This window comes from Nycticebus coucang, chromosome 15 (genome assembly GCF_027406575.1).
Source record: "Nycticebus coucang isolate mNycCou1 chromosome 15, mNycCou1.pri, whole genome shotgun sequence".
Taxonomy (NCBI): Eukaryota; Metazoa; Chordata; class Mammalia; order Primates; family Lorisidae; genus Nycticebus; species Nycticebus coucang.
The window spans coordinates 82,897,614-82,922,308 of record NC_069794.1 but is presented as its reverse complement, the minus strand read 5'-3'; the positions used below and the strand labels follow the sequence as shown (position 1 = coordinate 82,922,308).

The following is a 24,695-nucleotide window of genomic DNA, read 5'->3' as shown; positions in this document are numbered from 1 at the left end:
CCTTCCCCCTCTCCAGTACATTTATGATTAATGTTTTCTAAAAGAATTAATAAACCATGTTAATAATTACGTAACATACACCCCAAATCAACACACAAATAGGACTTCCGAAATTAACAGTTCACTTGAAAAATGGAAGGGAAAGAGTACGGACATACTTTTATTTTTAAGACAAAGAATTTTACAATTTCAACACTGAATAGAACTTTTAGAGCTATGTTCTGAAATGCCCTAAGATACTTTGTCAATATAATGACCTTTTCAAACTCTTTATACTTACCCAAAAGGCAAGCCTTCAAGTACTCAGATTCCTAACTCCACTCACAGCACTTTATTCTGATGAAATATCTCATCAAAATACGGATTTCCTTTTAATTTACACACATATTAAGAGTTGATGAGCTAATTTCCTTTTATCACTTGTATTTTGAATGTATGGATTCTAGGTAAAAATAGGACCCAAAGATTTTACCTCAGAACAATTGTTACCTCTGAATACAAATTTATTTTATTTATTTATTTTTTGAGGCAGAGTCTCACTTTGTCACCCTTGGTAGAGTGCTGTGGCGTCACAGCTCACAGCAACCTCAAACTCTTGGGCTTCAGCAATTCTCTTGCCTCAGCCTCCCAAGTAGCTGGGACTACAGGTGCCCTCCACTATACCCAGCTAATTTGTTGTTGTTGTTGTTGTTGTCATTGTTGTTTGGCAGGCACTGGGCCAGCCCTGGGATATGTAGCTGGCACCCTAGCTGCTGAGCTATAGGTACCGAGCTGTGAATACAAAGTTAATACTCATGACCATTTGATCTGGTGCCTCTCCAGCCTTACAGGGTGATGAATAATCAGGGAGGCCACTCAGTGCCTTGGAATTGATGAAACAGGCTCTCAAGGCAGGAGTCCAAGTGGCACCAGCCCTTACTAACTTTGAGACCTGCAGCAAACTATAAATCTCACTAAGCTTGAGTTTCCTAATCTGCAAAGTGGGATAATAGTTGTACCCATTTCCTGTAGTTGCTGAAAAGAGTAAATGACATTAGATATGAAAAGCCCTCAGCACAGTGCACATAGTTAACACTTGATTACATTTTAGCTAAATCGATTTTTTATTATTAGGAAGCCTTAATGACACCAGGATAGAACTTTTTTTGGAAAAGTTAAATAGATTTTTGTACTATTTATGTGGTTTAGAAGGTGTATTACTTTTGAACAACAATGGTAACTGTTCAGGGGTAGCCAGTTGGAGACATTTAAAACCAACTGCAATGAGCAAACATAATATTCTGTGTTATCACTCAGACATTTAGGGCAGCACCTGTGGCTCAAAGGAGTAAAGCACCAGCCCCATATGGCGGAGGTGGCGGGTTCAAACCCAGCCCCGGCCAAAAACCACACACACACAAAAAGGGGAGAACTTAACTGGCTTTTCAAAGTCTTCTATGTTGGTATAAATATGGTAACTTGCTGAGAATGCCACTCATGGATATTTCAAATATTACATTCATAAAAATGTAAATGCTATTTAGAAAAGAATGTTTCAGTGGCATCTAGTTTTCCCTGTGAAGAGTGAATTAAGAACTAAAGGCCCAGTTTCTGTCTGTCAGAACTGACATCTTGGCCAGTGTATGCTTTTTTTTTTTTCTCATTTGAGTACCTTTAAAGAGAGCATATATTATAAAAGAATAGAAAAGGGCTTTTGTTTTGTGGAAAGGCTGCAAATCAAATATGACACCTGCTGCAAGCAAGGATAAAACATTTATCCTTTTGTCTCCTTTCTCTCTCTCTCTCAAAAAAAAAGAAAAGAAAATAACAGGCACCTGGACAGAGGTGCTTTAAAACACAACAGTAAAATCTGAATCTGTCTCTAGTTTGCTATGTGACCTCAGATGTCATTTAAGATGACCTAAAGCTATCTCATCTTTCATACCTTTAAAAACGAAGGCTCCTTCCTTAAAAATCGTAGGGGAACATACAATGAATCGTCCAGCAAGGAATTAGGCGTAGATGTTGGGCGCTGAATGAAAGGTAACAGCAATACAGGAAAAGTGGAAGAAGCCCTCAGGAAGTGACAGCAAAGAGTGGGGAAAAAGACACAAAGTAGCCTGAGAAAGTGGTGACAATTAATGACACTGACATTTGCTGAATGTTAATATCATATTAAAGTACATACTTTTATCAGAGTTAATCTTCACATCATACCTGTGAAATAAGTACTATTACTAGGCCCGTTTTACAAATTAAGGCTTAAAGAGACACAAAATAAGGTCCAAGTCATATAGCTCATAACATTTAGACCTACTAAATTTTTTAACTTGTGTCATTTATCATAACTTTGTATCTTTTTAAATCACAAGCAAGGTTACCAACTTCTTTAGGGAAAGTTCAGAAAGAGATGTGAAGACCCTCCTTACCACCAACAGAGGAGCTGCAGGTCCCCACTCTCCCAGCCTACTCATCGCCTGACTTCAGCCCAGGTGAGGAATCGTTCCCTATGGACTGAAGCCACAACCCAAAGTAATCTAGAGGAAAATGCCATTATTTTTCATATGAATTTGATTCATTGTACGGGCTGCACAGGCTGTGGTCTCTACAGGGCTGCCTGACCTAGAGTGGAGGTGAGGTAAGTGAGGATGGGAAGGGGTGGTAACAGTCTGGTTTGTGTCCAGCCTGCTGTGGGCCTGCATCACCTCTTTACAACAGGGAGCTAGTGGAGCTCAGAATAGATTTCCATCTTCACTCCAGACAAAGCGGTGCCTATTTTGTGATCAAGATACTATACAGGCTGGTGGTAGCCCTGAGTGGTCAGTGGGAATCAAGAGATCTGAATGTTTCAAGAAAAGGGTGAGCCACTGGTTACCTATGTCCCTGTGTCCCTGCTTGCTGTGTGGCCGAGTAGGAGAAGGGTGATAGATGGTGGGTAGATGGGAATTAACCTTCCCACCCCCACCTTGATTCCAATGATAACCATCTGTTCTATTTCTCCTTTCATAAGAGCTGTGTCTTAGTTTGGTATCCACCACAGCTCCTAGCACAGAGTAAGTCCTCATGCAATAAACATCTGTCTGTTGAGTGAATATATGGGTGAACAGGCTATCACGCCTGCCTAGCGTTATCGGCTGCCTGTGGGGGAAAAACATGCAACAGAAATGCCATCAGTTTGAGTTTTAATTCATACATAATTTATCCTTCTTTAGCAATTCAGGTAATTTTTTGAAGCTCAAATGTGTGGTATTCAAAAAAATGTGCAAACAAAGCTAGACAAACTGCCTGGGGGCGTGCCAACACCAAAAGCCATTACCTAACGATTTTAAAGCATCTGATTGAGTTGATTGGGTTAGGATTGGAGTCTGCCCTCTTTCCCTGTGTGGATGGGTGCACGTGGCACACACGTGTAATTACTGTCACCGAGTGCCATGTACATTCATGCCCAGAATGTGTTCAGCAGGGAGAAATGTTTCACTAGCAAGCATCCTAAACAAAGAAAAATTATTTAATGCAAGAAAAAAGTGCTTTATTAATTTTTGATCGGCACCTCCAAATGTATTACATTCCTATTATTTTATATTATATTTTAAGAACAGTTTGAATCAAATTAAGAGTCTCCTGGATCAAGATAGAAAGACAGCAACTATGATCAGTGGTGCCAGGTGAGGAAAAAAAGGTTTCTTTCTTTAAGCAGTAGAATAACAGGCCTTTTAGAGATAACAAAGTATAGTGTCAAGATAAATAAACTTTTCCTTTGACCTATTTTTGATGCAAAATTTAGGATGAACTATCCTTTTCTAAGCAAATATTAGAGAAAACATATGAAATGATGCCATACCATGTTTGTGTGGTAACCATCAAACACAATAATTGTTCCCTTAAAAATTCCAACCCACATACACACATCTTAACAAAAACAGATTCTGCAAATGTTGAAAACATTTATTCCACTAGTTCCACAGCAAATAATTCTTTTCAATGAATTCAAATACATAAATTTTTTTGAATACAACAGAACTTCATGAAAGAAGAGCTTATTGTTGCACAGATTCAGACATAAACAAGGACAATCATGTCCCTTAAAATTGTTTTCTTTTCTTTTCTTTTTTTTTTTTTTTTTGAGACAGAGTCTCACTGTATCACCCTAGGTAGAGTGCCCTGGTTGTCACAGGTCACAGCAACCTCAAACTCTTGGGCTTAAGGATTTTCTTGCCTCACCCTCCCAAGTAGCTGGGACTACAGGCACCTGCCACAACACCCAGCTATGTTTTCGTTGCAGTTGTTTAGTTGGACCAGGCCAAGTTCAAACCTGCCACCCTCGGTGTATGTGGCTGGCGCCGTAACCTCTGTGCTACGGGCGCTGAGCCTGTTTACATTTTTTTAAAAAATAGCAGAATTCATTTCTTTCTTCCCTGCTCAGTTTTCCTGCAAGGAATTTTACAAGGAACTGAGGGTCACAGCAAAAGAACTGAATATGAGTTTAGTGCAATGGGAAGCCAAAGGATTTGAGAAGGAGAAGACAATAAAAGCCACTGAGAAGTGGCAGCCGGGCGTGGGGTAGAGAAAGCCTGCAGTCCACCCCACCACTGCTGTACGCATGGACGGTGCCGTCCACGTGCCCACCGTCACCCAAAGCATTTTCGTAAGTCTAGAGTGGGGTAAGTGGATAGACATTTACTGAGTGCTTAACATTGAGGCATGGAGCTTTGAGGCTGTATTTCAAAGGACCCATTTAGACACAGCCAAACAGAGGGACACACCTGCTGGGCACCTCCCTAATACTGGCACTGAGACATCATTAGAATGAGCTGGGACAGGAGCTCAGTTAACCCGGGCCCCCACACAGATGAAAGGAAAATTGAGCCTCTCTCCCAACCCTGTCCTAGATGAGAATGGTGACTGCAGGAACAAATTGTCCATGGATATTAATTAGAAGGGAAGTGATTTTGTAGACCAGTATCATCACCTAGGATCTGTGTTGCTGGCAGTTGGCTATCATGTTGAATGGTTCATGGCCCCAGGTTCCTTGTCTATCAGCGTTTATCACACAGGTAGGCAGATGAAAACTGTTACCCAGTAAATCAACAGCAAGCAATGAACCCAGAATATTCAGTACAAAATGCCCCCAACTCCACAGTCGAGTAGGACAAGAGGGAGAGGGCCCTCGCATCCCAGAGGCCCCCACCCCTAACCACCTCTGCTGGCTGCCATCATAAGGTGGCCCTGCCAATAAGGCTGACGTTTTGTAAAGGTAAAGAAAGTCTAAGCATGTGCACACATGAAAAATATTATTAGTATCTTAGAGCTTCTAATATTCAGTTCCCAGGGTAAACCTCCATCTGAGTAGAGGTGTCTTAAAATCATCTCAAAAATGTACATAATTTAGGCATCTAATCAACCTCTCACAGTAGGACCTAAATATTTGGATATTATAAACCTAGAGCCTGAGCAAGGAGCTGCTGTGGTTCATATGCATTTTGCACACATGAAGACTTGATTTCAATTTCTTCAGAATAAAGGCATGGCACACTTAGTAATGTTGTATTTATAAACATGTATGCCAAAAGAAAATCCAGGAGGATTTCCACTACTACCACTGTTACCAGAATTTCTTTTTTCAGTAGGTCCTTGGTCTCAGGGATTAGAAGAATGAACCCATGGACCACAGATCAGTAGTACGATAGGATTTATTATACAGAAAAGAATACCAAAAAAGTACCAGAACTATGGCAGAGAGAAAGACCCAAGTCAAAAAATCTCTGCCTGGGTCCTTTGTCTAGCTAGAGGTGTATTATAGCCTTGAGAGTTACCTTTGGCCAGGAGTTGGTAGGTGGAAAAACACTCTCTCGAAGTGAATGGGCACAGTAATGAATGCATACAGTCCCTTCAGCTTGGGGTAAGGTGAATAAGTGGCATTTCCTTCATAAAATTGCCCGGGCCTAGGAAACTTACATGAAATGGCCCAGGCCTACAAACTGACACAAATTTGCCCACGCCTAAGAAATGGCGTGGGGGCGAGGCAGGGATGGTGTCTCTGCTCAGGCCTGAATGGGGGAACCTGTATCATGCAGCACCGGAAGTTGTGTGTGTGCCACGGAGGGCAGCTGCACACTGGTCGGTACTGTACTTTGAAATAAGGGGAAAGAAGAGGAGGTTGCAGCAGCAGGGCTGGCTGTGCCCTGGTCTCCCTCAACTTCCTAGGGACCGCGTGGTTTCGGCTGCACTTGCCCCGCTCCACCGCACTTGGTTCTCCAGCCCTCGCCTCCAAGGCCAGCGGCACCGACACCCCACCACCACCCAGGTGGCAACGCAGAGATGTAGAAGGCTCAGCAGGTCCTCCCAGCTAGGGCACCAACCGCCCTGTATCATCTACCACTTATGAAAGTACAAAATATTACTAAACATTTTACTATCCTGGGAGATGCCTGTGGCTCAAAGGGTTAGGGCGCTGGCCCCATATGCCAGAGGTGGTGAGTTCAAACCCAGCCCTGGCCAAAAACTGCAAAAAAAAAAAAAAAATTTACTATCCTATTTTCAAATACCACCAACCTCAGAAATTATTTATACTGAGATACAACAAATAGGTCCAATGTAACTAGCTACGATAGTAGCCACATATTAAGACGTGATTATTAAATATGAAATCTTTTCTGAAGAAGCAAAAACCTCAGCAGTTGCTTTATATATTACTATTTACCAAAAACACACAGATAGATGATTTATTTTTTTTTTTTGAGACACAGTCTTACTTTGTCACCCTGGGTAGAGTACTATGGTGTCATCATAGCTCACAGCAACCTTATCTCTTGGGCTCAGGTGATCTTTTTGTCTCAGCCTCCCAAGTAGCTGGGACTAGCAGGCACCCACCATGCACGGGAAGTTTTTCTGTTCTTAGTAAAGACGGGGTCTCACTCTTGCTCAGGCTGGTTTCAAACTCTTGAGGTCAGGCAATCCTCCTGCCTTGGCTCCCAGAGTGCTGGGATTACAAGTGTGAGCCACTGTGCCCAGCCTTGATAGGTGATTCTTGACAGAATAAAAAAAAAAAAATTATACAAATCGACACCACTTTGCCATTTAAAGGAAAACTAAGAAAATGCTGCTTCTTTGCATGAATGATAATCCAACAAACCAAACAAAAATCATTTTCATAGTAACAAAAATTACATTCCCTTTTAGGGCTAGAGTGAATATTCCCACCAATATCTCCAACTTCACATGCAAAAATAAATATTATAATTTAAGTTATAAGGGACCAATAAACGTTCCCCCAAAGGTACCATTTATTATACATAGTTATTGAAATTTATAATTTCTACATCAGTGAAGTTAGCAAAAATTCACAATTTTGATTAGTTTTGTAGGCATACTACTTAGATTTTACATTTCTTTTTCCTTCTAGGTATTAAAATTCTTTTCCTTGTAGGTATGATCACATGTTTAGTTACCTACCAACAAACTTTTAAGGACTGGACATCCGGAAACTCTTGATTCCACTTACTTTGACCCCGACTCCATGACTTTGAGCACATTATTTCTCCACTAAAGAAAGGAACACTGTTTCCCATCACCAAACTGCCTGGTCTATTAGAGCAGGCCGACCTTTGATTTTTCCATACTGTTAGGAGGAACCATGGCATGGGAAAAGCAGAACACTGGGTAACAAATTATTTTACGTCAGTCTTTGGCATACTTTATTTAACTTTTTGGCAACCTTCTCAGTTATTTTGACTAAGCTAGTGTCAAGAGGATCCATGAAAGCACACACTGGCTGACTGGCGGGGGAAGTTGACATGGGACCAAAAACTAATTAGAGCTTAGAAGGAGATAAATCAATATGAAAATGGTCAAGTCGTCTACTGTAAAATTAACAAGGAAATATCAAAGAGCTTTGTTCAGCTTAAAGGAAAACCAATAGAAACCACACAGGTTCTACAAACCAGGAATAAGTAACAGCCACAAGCCAGGTCACAATCACTGAGATTAAGGACAGTGTAACTGAGGAATTAAAGGAATGTACAGTATCACTTCATTTGGAACTTTAAAAAGAAGCGTCTGTCCTATGGAGCAGCTCAGAATTCACCTTGAAGTCTTCAAAATGACCATCTGTTTGTGGAGCTGTCTGCTACAGACCCCCAGCTCCCGCCTTCTACAAGACTGTGGTCTGAGCCTGACAATAGTGGAGCCACAGAAGCCCATTTATCACCTTCTCCACCCACAGACGTGGCTCAAGCACACAGTATTAGCAAATGTGACTGTGAAGGGGCAAGTATATTTTGGAGGATAGAGAAAGCCTTACAAGACTTGTTTTTAGAGAGAGTGGGAAATCACCACCCTGCTTTGACCAGACAGGCAGGGCTTTGTGTCGGAGGGTGGGGCTGTCAGAAACTGTCTAATGATGGAAGGCAGCAGCTCAGTGGGCTGGTGGGGAGAGCAGTTCCAACTGCAAAGCCCAGCTCAGGAGGCAGAAGTAAGGTGGGGAGTAATGATCTTTGCAGACCATCCGGGTGAGTGAGGTTACTCGGAGAAGCCCAGAGAACAGAGGTGGAGGCTCGGTATGCTGACCCTCACTGTTAGCCTTGGAGAAATCTAAGCTCACGGTCAGCTCAGCCCCACTCCACTGGGTACTGGCCCAGTGATCCAGTTACATGTTTGACCTATTTTTTTTTTTCTCATTTATAAGATACTCTTATCCTATCTGCCCTGTACATAAAGTTGTTTCATGATTTCAAAGGAGATTATGTAGATGAAAGGGCTTTGTACTCCCAGAGTGCTAGTATCAGATGCTCAGGGCTCCATCAGTTTAAGAATCACACAAACAAGAGGGTGGGTGGTCCCTTCTCAGCCCTTTACCCTTCCTGGTCCTTGTAACAGCCTGCTGGACTTTCAGTTTGAGGTTTAGGGACATGCCAGAGGCGTCCTGCTCTTTAAGTGGCCATTCACCAACTCTAGGAATGTGCTGGTGGTTTGCCTGGGTCTTGTCCAAATGCTACTCCGGCATCTCTGGATAAATACAGGATGGGTGGCAACTGTGGTGGATTACTACTCCACCCTACTTCAAGCCTTATTTTCCATCTCCTTGGCTCCCCAAGAGACTTCTCCCTTTTTCTTATCCTGTAAAGTTATTTTTAAATATTTACTCTGTCAATGAATTCTTACAGCCTTACCTTCATATATCACTTCTCACATATATAATTTAAATTTTGCGTTCATACAACAAGGGGTAGTGGAAGAGTATCGGAAAGGGTTGTGGATGTGGGCCTTCTGCTGGGCTCTAGGATACAAGACACAAGGTCCATGTCTCACTGATCGTTTCCCAGAAATCACAGGTACAATGTTTGTCCCCAAAGTTGTTGTTTGACTACTGAACAGCAGTGAATTGCAATCCTCATTCATGTTAAACACAGGCAATTAACACACATTCAAACATGATCTCAATTATCTATGTTTGAAAATATATCAGTTGTCATCCTCCGGAGTTAAATGAGCTCCTCCAAAGAAGGTGATACAATTTTCTCAGTTGCTGAAAGATCTTAACTTTTTGATAATCCTAGATAATTTTTTTTTAAAAAACAAGATTTTTTTTTAAAATGACACAGAATGGGAATGAATACATTAGATTGCATCATACACACAGTAAGGGTGAGTGCTGTTTCATGAAACTTCTGCACTCTCTCTGTGCATGTATATGTACACACACACAGGGGGATTCTGGGTTGCAATGTAAAGTGTATTTCTTATTTTGAGTCATGGCTTTAAAAGTTCATACATTGCTAGTAGGAATGCAAAATGATTTAGCTGCTATGGAAACAGATTTATGGTTCCTCAAAGAGTTAACATAAAATTGCCATATGATTCTGTAGTTCCGCCCTTAGATATAGACCCCAAAGAAATGAAAACAGGAGGGTGGCACCTGTGGCTCAAGGAGTAGGGCGCTGGTCCCATATGCTGGAGGTGGCGGGTTCAAACCCAGCCCCGGCCAAAAACCAAAAAAAAAAAAAGAAAGAAATGAAAACAGGAATTCAAACAAGTACATGTACAGGTGTGCGCACAGCATCGCTATTCACAGTAGCCGAAAGATGCAAACACCTCAATGTCCATCGCGGGATGAATGAACAAACAAAATGTGGTTGATAGGCAGGATACAATGTTGCTCAACTAAGAAACGGAATGAACTTTTGGTATATGCTGCAACACAGATGATCCTGAAAAACATCATGCTTTGTTAAAAAAAGTCAGACAGGAGGTGACGTATTTTAGCCTTCCATTTATAATAAATATCCAGAATCAGTGTGTCCATGTAGCCAGAACATGGGCTAGCTGTTGCCAGGGGCTGAAGGTAGGAGGAAATGAGGGGTATCTGAGCACCGATTAAGGCGTTAAGGGAAGACACAAAATATCCCTGAAGAGTCACTTTAAAATAGCTAATTTTATGTTGCTTCACCTTAATATATATATTGTAAGTTTGAACACCCTTGCTCCAGAAGGCTTATCACTAGAGCCCCTTCCCACTGGCGCTGACTCACTCTCGGCGCCGCTGCATCGCCACCTAGTGGTAGAGGTACCTTCCGTTTGGACTCCGTACTAAGACGTCAGGAGAGCCACTGTCACTATGCCACTGTCACATCCCAGTGACAGTGGTTAAGTCCATGCCTTAACTGGGATGTCTATTTCATGAGTGTCTAGATGGTGCACAGTGATAACCACCAGCCACCTTGAGCTTCAGGCAGGAAGGAAAAATGGTTTCCTGTCCCAGCCTTGAAATATTCCTCATAAGTCACTGAATCTTTCTGGGGTTGGTTTATCTGTCTATAAAATGGGAACAAAATTCCCTTTAGTTGGATCACTGTAAGGATTAAATAAGACAGCATAAGAAATGTACTGAACACAGGCAGATGCTCACACAGGGTGAATTCCCTTCTTATCCTTCTCCATGAGTCCTAAACAAGGTAACTCCTGCCTCCAAGAGGGCTCCCCCTTTTTCACACTGTTGTTGAGAGAAAGGAAAAGACTGTAGGAGTCTGCACAAAGCGGCAGGGATCTGGAGTAACTGTGCAAAGGAGGGGAGAGGGCACTGCAGAGAACATAGAGCAGAAACCCAGCACAATACAAAGTCAGGCGGCAAAGCAGCATCCAGGTCCCGGTGAGCGCCAGGTGTACAGCAGGGCTGGGAAGACAGGGCCAAAGAAAGGATCCAGCAGACAGTCTGTGATAGTTGTTGCCACAAATGCTGCCTGAAGGGGAGAGGCAGAAAGAGAGAGAGAGAGAGAGAGAAAGAAAGCCAAGAAGTACATAAAGCAAAATATCTGGATATTTTTGCAAGTGGTTTGTGTAAAGATTCCAACTTCCTAATGTGTTCTATACACATGGAATGGAAGGCTAACAGAATCATGAGATGTAGTTACAAACAACAACCAGGAAAGAGACACCAAAAACGAAATTGTGGGCTTTTCAAAGGACAAGGCCAAAGGGTATAAAGCAATTCAAAAAGCAAACATGAAATGAAAGAAGGTGCATGAAATTAATTTGAAATAAAATAGGGACTAAAATTATCGGAGCAAAAAGCACTTGCTCCCATGTCAAAATATTCAGGAGCTGTAGAAAATTCTATAAAGCGGTACCGTTTGGCATTGGAAAAACAGCAAGAGCAAATTCAAAATACCATTCTTCTGTCCTTCTAAGAACACTGAGGGGGTTAGTGGAGCAGGTGGTTAAGTAGGGAAGCTAGCTGCCCCAGAGGCCTTCCTTCCGATTCTGCCCCGCATTTCTGCCCTGGTCTACTCCTCAGCCTTCCCACTTACCTCCATCCGTCCTCAGGGAGGACCCTGCCTCCCACATGGCACTGGATAGAAGTGCCCCCACCTTTCTGCCACCAAAAGCACAAAGCCCCCTTTGCCCTTTTCTCCTGGCCCCATTTCACCTCCTTCTCAGGCACCTCACTCCATAGTTCTCTCCTGCTTCTTTAAAAAATTTTTCTTTTAACTCTATAATTTTGCGACAGATTACTCCCTTGCACCTTATTTTTTCTCTTTTGATGAGCTCTTTCCTGCCTTTATAGAAACACATCCAATACCTCTTTTCTTAAAAGCAAACAGTAAATGAAACAAAAACCTTCTTATCCTGCATCTTCTTCCAATTTCTACTGTATCTTCCTGAGTTCTCAATTATTGCTTAGTGTGTCAACACAGCTGCCTTTACACGCCGGCTTCAGTTCCTCTCCTGCACCCTGTCTCCCTTCAGCTCACGGAGGCTGACATCTAGGCTTCCATCCTGCTAAGGTGGCCAACAGCCTCCACCGAGCCAGCGGGCCCTCCTCAGTCCCTAACCTAAACGGCATCTCAACTGACCTGCTGGTCCACACCCTTCTTTTTGAAACTCTCTTTTCTTTGCTTCCATGACCTCATGCTTTCCTGGTGTTCCAGGTGGGGCACAGCTGGCCCCTGCCTCCCTCCACAGTCTCATCTTGTACTTTCTTTCCCTGCCATCTGGATCTCCACCTCCAGGCTGAACAGTGCTGTTCCACCAGCCTGGGGAACTTTCTCCCTTCTCCTCCCTTGGCCGAATCCTGTTTGTCTTTCCATCAGTCTAAGTATTAATTACTTCCTCAGAGAAGCCTTCCCTTGATCCCCTTATCTAAATCCAGAGCCACTACTAAAACGTTTATTGCCACAAATACTTTAACAGCACTTACCACAATTTGAAGTTTTGCATTTATTGTGTAGTTTCTAAAATGCTTTCTCCATGTTTGGACTGTCAACTTCACTAGGCAGATTTCATGGGTATTTTGGTCTCCATTTTACTCCTGTGCCCTGGGACACTGGGTGCATACAATAAACACTAGCACATGGTAGGGACTCTGTTCACATAAATACTGAATGGGCAGCTACGCAGGTCAAGGTACAATGAGCAAATCTCCCACCTAGTGGTGAGGAGTTCCTGGCTTTGCCCTGGCTGCTTCAGGCCGTTAGTGTTCTCCATGGAAAAGCTGTTAAATTTTTTTTCAGGCTCTCAGATATCTGTTTATTCTTTTTGGACTAAGGGAAGCATGATGAAGGGTAAGCTGGCAGCAGGGACCAGCAAAAGCCAAAGAAAGCAAACTGGAGAAAAACAGCCCAGATTTTCTCTGTGTTTGATTTCTCATTCCCTGACACACTCTCTAACTGTGTCGATTTGGATGGAGCTCTTTCCCTAGCAATGTGTTACACACCTGGAGACCACAGAAGCTCTACGTGTGGCAGGAGAGGCAATGCATGGGAGGTCCTTCGAAAGGGAAAGCAATCAGTAACTCTGAAGACAGAACCAAAATCTAGTGGGTCTGGGAGGGATGGATCTTAGAAGTCGCTGAGTCACATCTACCCACGATACAGATGACAACCTCTAGCCTAAGCTATAAATAAGATCTAAGGTCCTCATTGGTGGGAGAACTGGATGGACTGAAATCCAGTGCCTTTTGCATGCCCCCAAATGCCTGTTGGAGTAAAGAGCTGAGACATCAATCCCATGACTCTTGCATGTTAAAGAAGAGATTTCTCACTGGACCTATTTGACATGCTATTCAAAGCCATGTCTTCTGTCTGCTAGTGACTGCTTGCCTCAAAACCATGACATCTCTAATGAGATTCTGAAACTCTTTTTACTTGGGATAACTGGAGGTATTAAAAAGCCCCAGGACAGGGCGGCGTCTGTGGCTCAGTGGGTAAGGCGCCGGCCCCATATACCGAGGGTGGTGGGTTCAAACCCAGCCCTGGCTGAACTGCAACCAAAAAATAGCTGGGCGTTGTGGCGGGCGCTTGTAGTCCCAGCTACTTGGGAGGCTGAGGCAAGAGAATTGCTTAAGCCCAGGAGTTGGAGGTTGCTGTGAGCTGTGATGCCACAGCACTCTACAGAGGGCCATAAAGTGAGACTCTGTCTCTACAAAAAAAAAAAAAAAAAAAAAAAGCCCCAGGACAGCTGTCTAACTAGAACTGACTTACAATGTAAAAAATTTTGACCCTTATCCTTTACAACATTAAGAGCCCACTGAGTCGATGTTAATGAAGCTCGACAAATTCAGTGACATGCTGAGTTGTCTCAGCCTGACAACCCTCCCTCTTTATGGTTAGTTACTTAACTTTTTCTCCTCCTCACAGCTAACTTTTTAAAAAACTACCCACACATTTTCTAATTTACTGCCACTCTAGCTTGTTGGACACCGCCAATGTCCAAACCTCATGGAACCTTCTGGTCCTTACCTAGTTAGCTTCCTTATAGCATTTGGCATTATTAGTCACATAGTTTTGATACTTTCACTTTACTCGGGACCTGTGACATTAGTCTGCTCCGTTCTCTTCCCACCTCTGTAACTGGTGGGTCTCATGGCCTGAGGGGCTGCTTCTCTGCCCTTCTGTGCAATGCAAGAGTCCCTCAGATCCCCACATTCAGCTCCACTCCTTCTCATATGTAAATCTTGCCTGGGATGTTTCATCTAAACCTCTTATCTTCAGCCATTGCCTGACGTTTCCCAAATGACTTTTTCACTTCAGACCTCTCCGTGGAGGCCCACGCCCACATGTTGCCCCTTACTGTCCCTCTCTCTCCAGATCCTCCGCCGGTGCCTAAATGTGAGATCGCTGCTTTCCTTCTCCAGATCCTACCTTCTTCATTGCCTGAACGACACCACAACTTCCTAAGTCACTCAAGTGAGGAATCCATGAATCTCCTGCTCTCTCAAACTCTGTTGAGTCTGTGTCTTAAATGTTTCCTGCAACTCGTCTCATCTCCATTTCCACCATCATTGTCTTAATTAAAACACTTGCCATTTTTCATCTGGCTCAGTGGAATAGGCTTCTTATTGGTCTCTCAGCCCTCCATACTGCTGCCAGACGGTTCAGTCATTCTCTATTCAAGATAGAGCCCACCCTTTGGTTGCTGTCGTACAAGATCCCTTCACACTTCTCTAGCCTCATGTGAGCCTAAGCTTTAGCTCCTGGGAACTGTCTGCACGTCCCCCAAAGTCAGGCTTTCACCAACTCTTATGCCCTTCACTGTACATGCTGCTTTTGCTGCTTTTTCTTTTTTCTTAATTCTAGTTCTTACCCTCACCCGTGCTTCTGTGAAGTTCTGAATGACCCTCCCAGGCAAAGTGCAATGCTTTTCCTGTCCAGCACCATGGTGGCTTGCACCTGTAATCCTTGCACTCTGGGAAGCCGAGGTGGGTGGACCACCTGAGCTCAGGAGTTCAAGACCAGCCTGAGCAAAAGCAAGACTCAGTCTCTAAAACTAGCTGGGTGTTGTGGCAGGTGCCTGTAGTCCCAGCTACTCGGGAGCTGAGGCAAGAGAACCACTTGAACCCAAGAGTGTGAGGTTGCTGTGAGCTATGATGCCACAGCACTCTACTGGGATAGACAAAGTGAGACTCTGTTTCAAAATATTAAAAAAAGAAAAAAGTGCTCTTCCTCTGGGCTCCAGTAGCACTTGCATTTTTAGTTTACTTGTTTGCCTCCCCACTAAACTGTCAGCTCCTTGATGGCAGTGGAATTCCATGACCCTCATTTCTGAATTACTAGACCTATCATAGTGCCCGGCATGTAATAAACTCTGAAACATGCTGAATGCCAGCATGAGGTTTACTTCTGTGGGTATGATAGCACCCCTTTCAATACCTTCTGCTGTGCAGCTGCCAGGTGATTTTCTGTAGAAATCTACAGAAACGATAAAAATGAATAATCAGTTGTTTCATACAAACCAAAGGCTAAAAATCACGTGACAGTATGGAATACCTTGTTTTTATTAAAACATCCAATTCGAGAGATATAAATTCTAGAGATTAATTTCGAAATCCATTAATCACAAAATGTCCTTAAATGCCTTATGTTCAACCAGTAGAAAACAACCAGGCAGATGCAGGATATGACCCATGAAATCTTACACTCTCCAAACACGTGTCAGTAGCAAGGCTTCATGTCACTGGAACACGCTTACTTAGCTGATTGTCCACAACGGAGCAGCTCTAACCAAGAAAGACTCTGAGGCTTTCTTTAACAAAAAGGAGCTAATTAATCAATCCCCTTTCACATCTTGTGAAGGCCCACTATGTCTTTGAATTTCCCAGATGTAGAAAGTAAGGCATTCAAATAAAGATGGTTATGGTCAAACGATGCAATCAGACATCGTTCTTGCTTTTGCAAACTTTCCTCTAAGGACCCCCTGAGGTTGTGCAGGTGGCATTTCTGAGTGCCTAATCATCATGAGGCAGGTATGGTTTTATTCCTTTGCTCTGGGCGGCTGCTTTTCTAGAGCTCTGAGTCTGTGGCATCCTCCATGGTAACCGGCAGATCGGTGGACAGCTATGGCCCTGCTGGGATGCTGGACACTCGGGCTGCACACACAGGCCACGCTTGCCCTGCACAGTCACCTGCGCACACTGCAGCTGGCACAGGCTGCCTTCCGGGGCCTGACACACATAAATACTTGGAAGCATGAGAAGTGTTAGCTTTGTAACTGAAAAATTCTCAGATATAAGGTAAGGGTTTCTTCTCCTGTCACTGTAACCTCCTTACCTTGCTTTATTCTATTCAAAACATGTTTCACTCTCTGAATAACACATATTTACAATAGCCATAGTCTGTCTCCCACCCCCTCTAGGATATAAGATCTGCAAAGCAGGGGCTAAGACTGTTTTAGCCACTGCTGTAATTCTAATACCCAGAACAATGCTGGGCATGTCATAGGTGCTCAAGGATCATGCAACGAATAAATCTTGTTGCAATTTAACTTACTTTATCTCTATATATAATATAATGTGCCAAACTGGCATGTAAAATTGCAAACTAATGTCAGATAATATCTACATTAACTAGCGCTTATAACAGTACTTCTCTGCTCATGAACCTGGAGAAGGGATGGTCCATGCTAAATTAAAGGTCAGGTTTGACTGTCCCTGAAAACATTTCACTTTCTCTTCTGTTCTGCCAACATGGCCTCAGGGTGGGCAACCCTACCATGGGATGGCCAGGACTACTGTTTCTGTTAGATGATTGGTTCAATCCCCGTCCTCAGAATTTGATTAAACTCTCCTCACCCCAGCTAGGAAGAGAGTCAGTTCTGTGGACTGGCAGTTAAGAGATCTGGAGTACCTGTTACCCAAACAGTGGGTGCAAGGGCTGAGAACAAACATGGGAACTATCTGTCTGTGGGACGCCAGGCTGGAGCAGGGTGGCACGTGCCGAACTGGCCATTAAAGCCAAGGAAGCCCAAGGTAAGGAGCGAGAGAGGACACCCTAGGGCTGGTCTAGGGGACTGCTGGCCTTGCCTTTCACTGCCTCGGGTTTCTGCAGTGGGCCAGTGGAGGCAGGCCAGGTCCATTTAAGAGGAAAGGATGAACATTGCTTTTGAGCCTTGGCCCTGTAAAAAAGTGGGCTTTTTGTTTTGCAAATGGTCTTCTTGCCCATTAGGTTGAAAACAACTTCCATTTTCCCACATCACCAGTGAAACACTTTAAATGAATTTGACCTTTCAAGAATCATCAGGCAGACAACTTGAAAGTCCTTTTGTGATAAATGTGACAACAGCCAGAGGCCATTTAAGACTCAGGCTAGTGATATAGAAAAGATAGCAGTGAACAGCTTTAATCTTGTTAATATTTCTAATTAGAGTGCACTTTATATATGTTGGCTAGACCTTTAGCTATGTGTAGCTAATGGGTATTATTGCTAGTTCTATGTTCCGACCTATTAAATATTTTAATTAATGATTTGGAAGAAGCCAGAGGTGTCATACCTATCAGATTTGGGAATGAAGTGGGAGGGCTGTAACTATAACAAATGAAAGCCAGGATCTCTACTAAAAATGTTTGGGGTAGGGTAGAATAATTGGCCAGATATATTAAAAATAATATTTTCTTTCAGGATAAATGTCAAACTCTATTTTGGCCATTTTCCCTCCCCGACAAACTATCAAAATTAGGGTGCCTCTTTTATTACTTATGTGTCCATTCATTTCACAGCACATCTCACAATTTATAATTTTGTATTTTTTTTGTTTACTGGCTTATTGATGCCTTTGCTGGTTGATTTTAAACAATAAATAAGGCCGGGGCAAGTTCTACTTGGTTCCTTCTTGTATTTTCAGTGTCTGTGCCTCCACATGGCAGGTGCTCAGAACACATTTATTAAATGAATAACTGAACCAATGAATAAACTATGCAAAGGATGGAGGAAGACATGACTGAAAAAGAAGTCCTTTAAAGACTTGAGATTTCTCAGAGACTGCAAGCTCAGTGTTGGTCAACAATGCAGGGGCTATCAAAGGTAATCTAGATGTGGAGAACACAGGACAGGACCATCCTGTCTGATGCTTCCATGAAGTTGTCCTCCCACTTGCCTGGGTTCCAACTAAAGAGAGATGTGTGTTAGGGGCTGATTCCTGCCTGTATGTTGAAGCCTTAACTCTCAGTACTCAGAATGTAGTGCCATGGCATCACACAGCTCACAGCAGCCTCCAACTCTTGGGCTTAGGCGATTCCCTTGCCTCAGCCTCCCAAGTAGCTGGGACTACAGGCACCTGCCACAACATCCAGCTATTTTTTTGTTGTTGCAGTTTGGCCAGGGTCGGGTTTGAACCAGCCACCCTCAGTATATGGGGCCGGCGCCTTACACACTGAGCCACAGGTGCCGCCCTTAAATGAAATCTTTAGGGCAGACCCCTAATCCAATATTCCTGGTGTCTTCAGTAGATAAGGAGATTGGGATGGACACATACAGAGAAAAGACCACGTGAGGACCCAGGGATATAACAGCTGCCAAGGAGTGAGGTCTCAGAAGCAGCCAACCTTAGCAATATCCTGATCCTGGACTTCTAGTCTCCAGAATTGTGAACAAATAAATATCTATTGCTTAAGGGACCCGGTCTGTGGGATTAACTGATTAACCAACTAGGAGAGTTCAGTTTGAAAATGTGGTGATTTGAATGGGTGACAAAGACTTTCTTCAATCACCTAAATAATCATTATATGGAAGAAAATGTAAAGAAAAACTGTGCGACAAAAAGAGACGTCCGAAAATGGATCGAGCTCTAATTTACTTATTTACTGGAATTCATTGTTTACTGTGTGACTCCTCTGGCTGGATGTGTAAGCGCCGCATGCTCAGGCACACATTAGGTGTTCAGTAATTATGTTGAGTGGATTAATTTCCTCTGGAGATAATGAGTTTTCTGTCATGGGAGGTATTTAAGCAGAACGCTTCTGCTATGAGGAAGTTATTAAAAAGTCTCTTGCAGAGGGCACATGGTTAGACTACTTCTAGATTCTTTTTCAATGTTGAAATGTTCTTAACATTTTACTAGATTTTATTTCTACTAATGAACGATACATAGGTATTCCTCATAGATTTTAAACATTCGTTCTCAGCGAAGGATTGTAGTCAAAGTATCAGGGCCATACACTTACACTTTGCATTTCCTTAACCTGAACATATCATTCACCAATTGTACCTCCTAATACCTGATAAAAAATAACTTTTTAGTAATATTTACTATCCATTGTTTTCTGAAAGATAGCTCTAGCTCTTTTCAGGGTTTTCTTTTTTTACAGGAGATTTCTCCTCGTTCCATTTCTGTTTCTTATGTCTGTTTAATTTGGAGCATGAGCTCCAAGAGCACAAGACTGTGGAGTCTTAATAAATGTCTAATGATGAATAATTAATAATGTTAAAAATTATCATCACCTCCTCGTACTCCCAGGAGTAGTGGCAGATGGTGAATTCTGGCAGTGCCTAATTCTAGCTGTGCCTGTGGCTGCCCATAGATCTTTCAGGAAGCCAGCATTCAAAGAACAGAGTGAAACTCACAGGAATCTCATGAATTTTGCTGTTGTTTTTTCAAAGGTTCTTTTGGCACAGACTGTGGGCCAGCAGATGAGCCTGTATACTTTGTCACAGCAAGTTTAAAAAAAAAAAAAAAAAATCACCCCATGACCTTATAGTGATTTAAAAAGATAGGCCTGTCCTTGAATGCAAAAGAGTAAGGGGGACAGGGCACTCTCAGCTTCCACTCCCCTGAAGGTGAGTTCCCATTTCAAGGTCAAGATTTTAGGTTTTTCCCAAAGCTCAGAAATACTAAGTGTTACAATGTTCAGGTAATTGAAAAGCACAAACATTTTCGGTAAATACAGTTTCTGTTTCATAGTTCACTTGGGCAGATGTTTACCATTTGCCTGCTCCCACGAACTTTATTTCCAACTTGCTAGCAGGCTGCCACGTGCCAAGAGCAATACTACACCCGAGTCTACGATGGCTGTGTCTGCAACCCAGCACATGTCTAGGCTTGCAGTGCCTTTGTTGATATTCTAGCAGTGCCTCAAAATTATTTATTTTCCTGGGGAATATTGTCATGCCGAATGGAACCAAAGTCTATTAACCTTGGTCAGCAATCAGATGAAGAAACTTGGCTATGAAATAGCGATAAAAGTGAACATGTTTATCATCCCAGGAAGTACTCATCAATACTGTACTGGATAAATCCTAACCGTCAAGTTTCCCACCCAACTCCCACAGACCTGAATGTGAGCATGAAGGTTTGGGGGGAAACACATTGAAAACAAAGAGGCATTGCTATGAACAGAGTTAACCGTTTCATCTTTATCTTCTTCACTGAGCAGACACCTCTAGGTAGAGGCACTATGATACAAATGTTACTTAAGGGTCTGGGTTCTGAGCAATGTTCATTATTCTCAGTAGAATCCCAACTGTTGTATAAATCATTTTTAAAGGGGGACGTTAAAAAAAGCATTATGCTGGCACATTGTAAAGGATTGAGACAGCATTGGCATGGTAGAAACCTTACTACCTGGTCTGGATTCAGAGTATCTGTGTTCAAATCTAACCTCACCAATGAACCAAGTTGACGCCCTGAGCAAGTTCCTTAACTTCCCTGTACGTCAGCTCCTGCTCATATTGTAATAATATATATCACTTAGGACCGTAGTGAAGATGGAAAGAGATAGCACATGTGCCTAGCGTGTAATAGGCGTAATTATAATAATAGCACAATTATACTAATGATAGTGATTATTGCATGATTGCTATGTTCCAGCCACTACACTAAGCACTTTTCATGCATCATCTCACTTAATCCTCATAATAACTCTATGAACTTGGTATACTATCCCAATTTTATAGATAAAGAAACTGAAGTTTAGTGAAGCCAAGGTCATTCATAGCCAATATTTGCTTGCCTGATAAGATGTAGTTTTTATAAGCTTTAGCAGGTCCATGACTGAACCCAAACTGTACCTAACCTTAAAGGGTTGAATACCTTATTTTAATCCAATAAGAGACCTAACATCCATTAACTGCTTTCTATATGCCACACGATGGGCTATTTTACGGCTGTTATAACAATCCACAAGCCCATATTATTATGTGTGTTTATGGATGTGGTATTACCCCCATTTTAAAAAATTTTAGATTAGTATGAGGGTACAGATGATTGGATTACACGGTTTGCATCTGTAAGGTAGTCTAAGTTGTAGTTGTGTCCCTGACCCAGGAGGTGTGCCATGTACCCTCACAGGTGTACATGTGTTAGGTGAGGAACACCAACCCTTCCCTCTTTCCCTCTCCCCCCCCATTACTCCCATTGTAAAGAAGTTCATCAGACTTAAGTTATCGCGCAAGGTAGCATAGATGTAAGTGATTCGTGATTCCAACTCCAGCTTAGGTCAGCACATAGCCTTCCTTGAACTTTATGTCCTTATCTTTAGTAACATTAGTTAACTGATGATGACAATAAAGAATGATATAAAATTGATATTAATATAGATATAATAAATTATAAAATAACAAAAGATAACATTTTCTATGATCTAATGCTTGCTTAACGTGACTATTAAGCAACTAATTCAAAATCTAACCATGAACATTTCATTTTTACTGACGCAAATAAGTAAAATAAAAACAAAACCAAGCAACATCTGGAAAGAATATTAAAACACACACACACACACACACACACACACACACAAAACTAACAACAGGTCTTTCAAAGTAATTCTGGCCCAAAAAGAAATAAATCTTTCAGTGCCTTCGCTCTGTCAGCCAGCTTACCTTACTTTTTTCCTGGACAGGCAAACTCTTCCTCCTCCTTCTACGCCCATCACCCCTGGCCGCTTACCTGATGCCTGCCTTCCCCACCTAGCAGAGGTGTTAACTGCAAGCTCTAAACCTTCCTTAAGTTCTCTCTCGACCTACAATGTGGTCCACTTCACTGGTTCAAATTCTATCCTTCACTTCAGAGGGTGCCAAGTCCTACCATTCCGAAGCCTCTTGACTGTCTTGATTTCTCATCATAATCTCTTCCCAAACCCTCACTGTATTTATGGACGTGACTATACCACATGGCCCTTGGTTCTAGCTTCACTGGTTCCAGGTGGCCATCACTCCCACTAGATGACGCTGCCCTTAGGGATGGAGACTCTTCATTGATTTTCTGCATCCTGTTGTACCAAGAAGCTCTCAACAGTTTGACAGCAATGGAAGAGAATATTATTTTAAAGAAAAAAACAAAACAAAACAGAGTCTGCAATTGTGGCTAGCCATCTTTTTCCTACACATTATATTTAAGTGATATTAATAAAAAATTTATAAACAAAAATCAGCTGATCTAACTGTGCCCAGATCATTGGCTGTTTTCTAGGTTTGTGCAATCCAGTATCTAATAGCTTGATAATAATACCTTAACAATGAAGTTTGATAAAAGTGGTCTATGTTACTAATGAAAATAATATCTGTTCCTCTGAAAATAGAGCAGATGTTCATGAGTCTTTATCCCTTCAACTAATTTGTGCTTCCACCAAGCACAAATTAATTGCCTGATACTGTGTTGGACCCGCTGGATACAGTAAGATCTGGACTTGACCTTTAACAGGCTTACAATCTAGTAGCAAGTCAAATGGAGATTATTCAGTATGATGGCAGTTATAAACTAGGTTCGTATACTAATGACACTTTTGATAAAATAGAACCAGATCTTTACCAGGCATCCTCCAGTGTTCTACTATAACAGTGCTTTGAAATTTTGGAGGGGGCTTCCCTCATCCTTGCAATGAGAGAGGTGCTGCTGACATTCTGCCAGTGAGAAGCAGACCTGCTCAAAGCCCTGGAAGCAAGGAGCCCGCCTGCATAAGGAAAAACTGTCCCACAGCCCACTTGACTTTCAGAGGCTCCCTCTGACTTCCTTGTGGATGAAAAACTTGTTTATAATGATCTGCATCTGAAATCTGTTTTATATATAAAGAATATTTTCCCCCATTTAACATCTTTTAAATTGTCAAGGAATGCAATTAGTATGTAAGTTGAGGGAAAACTGCCCTGGGTTATGTTTGGAGGTTTAACAATTGATCATCCATTTGGGCTATTTTTGCCTAGCCCACACCCGCATCAGTCTGCCTGGGGCCAAGGGGCGGGGTGGGAGGCTGTGTAAGCACAGCATTTCTGTGAGGGTGCACATCCTACTTCTTCTGTGTGTCTCTCAGGTAATGGTGCTGGAGTCTGATACACAAAATTTATTTTATTTATTTATTTTTATTTTTTTGAGACAGAGTCTCGCTATGTTATCCTTGGTAGAATGCCGTGGCGTCACAGCTCACAGCAACCTCAAACTCTCGGGCTTAAGTGATTCTCTTGCCTCAGCCTCCCACGTTGCTGGGGCTACAGGTGCCCGCCACAACACCCAGGTAATTTTTTTGCTGCATTTGTCATTGTTGTTTAGCAGGCCTGGGCCGGGTTCGAACCCGGTGTATGTGGCCAGCGCCATAACCACTGAGCTATCGAAGCCAAGCCTGATGTATAAAATTTAAAGCAGTTTATCATAAATCGCTGTCCATACTTTTTTCTTTTTTCTTTTATTCTTCAGACAGGGATTTAAATATAGATTGTTTTTTATACACACACACACACATATATATGTGAGTTATACTATATTTGAATTGCACTTCAGGATAGTGAATGAGATATGATAAGATGTTATAAAAGGGGTAATTGTGTGTAATAGGTTGAACATCTTTATCTTTACTTCTAGGTTCTACAAAAAAACAAATACAAAGACAAAATACCTGAAGAAGTTATTATAGTCAAAAGAGGAGTCAGGGGCCAGGCGCAGTGGCTCACGCCTGTAATCCCAGCATTTGGGAGGACGAGGTGGGTGGATTGCCTGAGCTCACAGGTTGAAGACAAGCCTGAGCAAGAGCAAGACCCCATCTCTAAAAATAGGCAGGTACTGTGGCGGGCGCCTGGAGTCCCAGCTACTCGAGAGGCTGAGGCAAGAGGATCACTTAAGCCCAAGAGTTTGAGGTTGCTGTGAGCTATGACGTCACGTGAGCTATGACGTCACAGCACCCTCCCCAGGGTGACCAAGTGAAACTCTGTATCAAAAAAAAAGGAGTCAAGGAGGAAGAAGATAAAGTAATTTATACTAATAATACATACTTAGTGAACAACAGGAACCTGAAGAGGTGTAAAATATACTTTCCCTTCAAGACTTCTCAACATAATTGAATGTGCAAATACTATAATAGTTTCTGGGAAACTAGGAGAACCTCGACACTAAATCAACGGAACTTGGTAGAGAAGGTATACATGTTCCATCTGTCTCCCACAGGCACACCTGCTGATGGGCCACCGGGAAGATAGCTCATCTAGAGATGCAGTGCAGGCCGCAGCAAGGGGACATAGGTAGTACAA

The 24,695-nt window shown here is 42.4% G+C and overlaps 1 protein-coding gene across 1 annotated transcript in view; it reads right to left on the bottom strand.

Annotated features, from left to right (window-relative positions):
* The window catches only part of FRY (FRY microtubule binding protein), a 486,067-nt gene that overhangs the window by 272,009 nt on the left and 189,363 nt on the right, over positions 1 to 24,695 (bottom strand). The gene's annotated exons all lie outside the window — the stretch shown is intronic.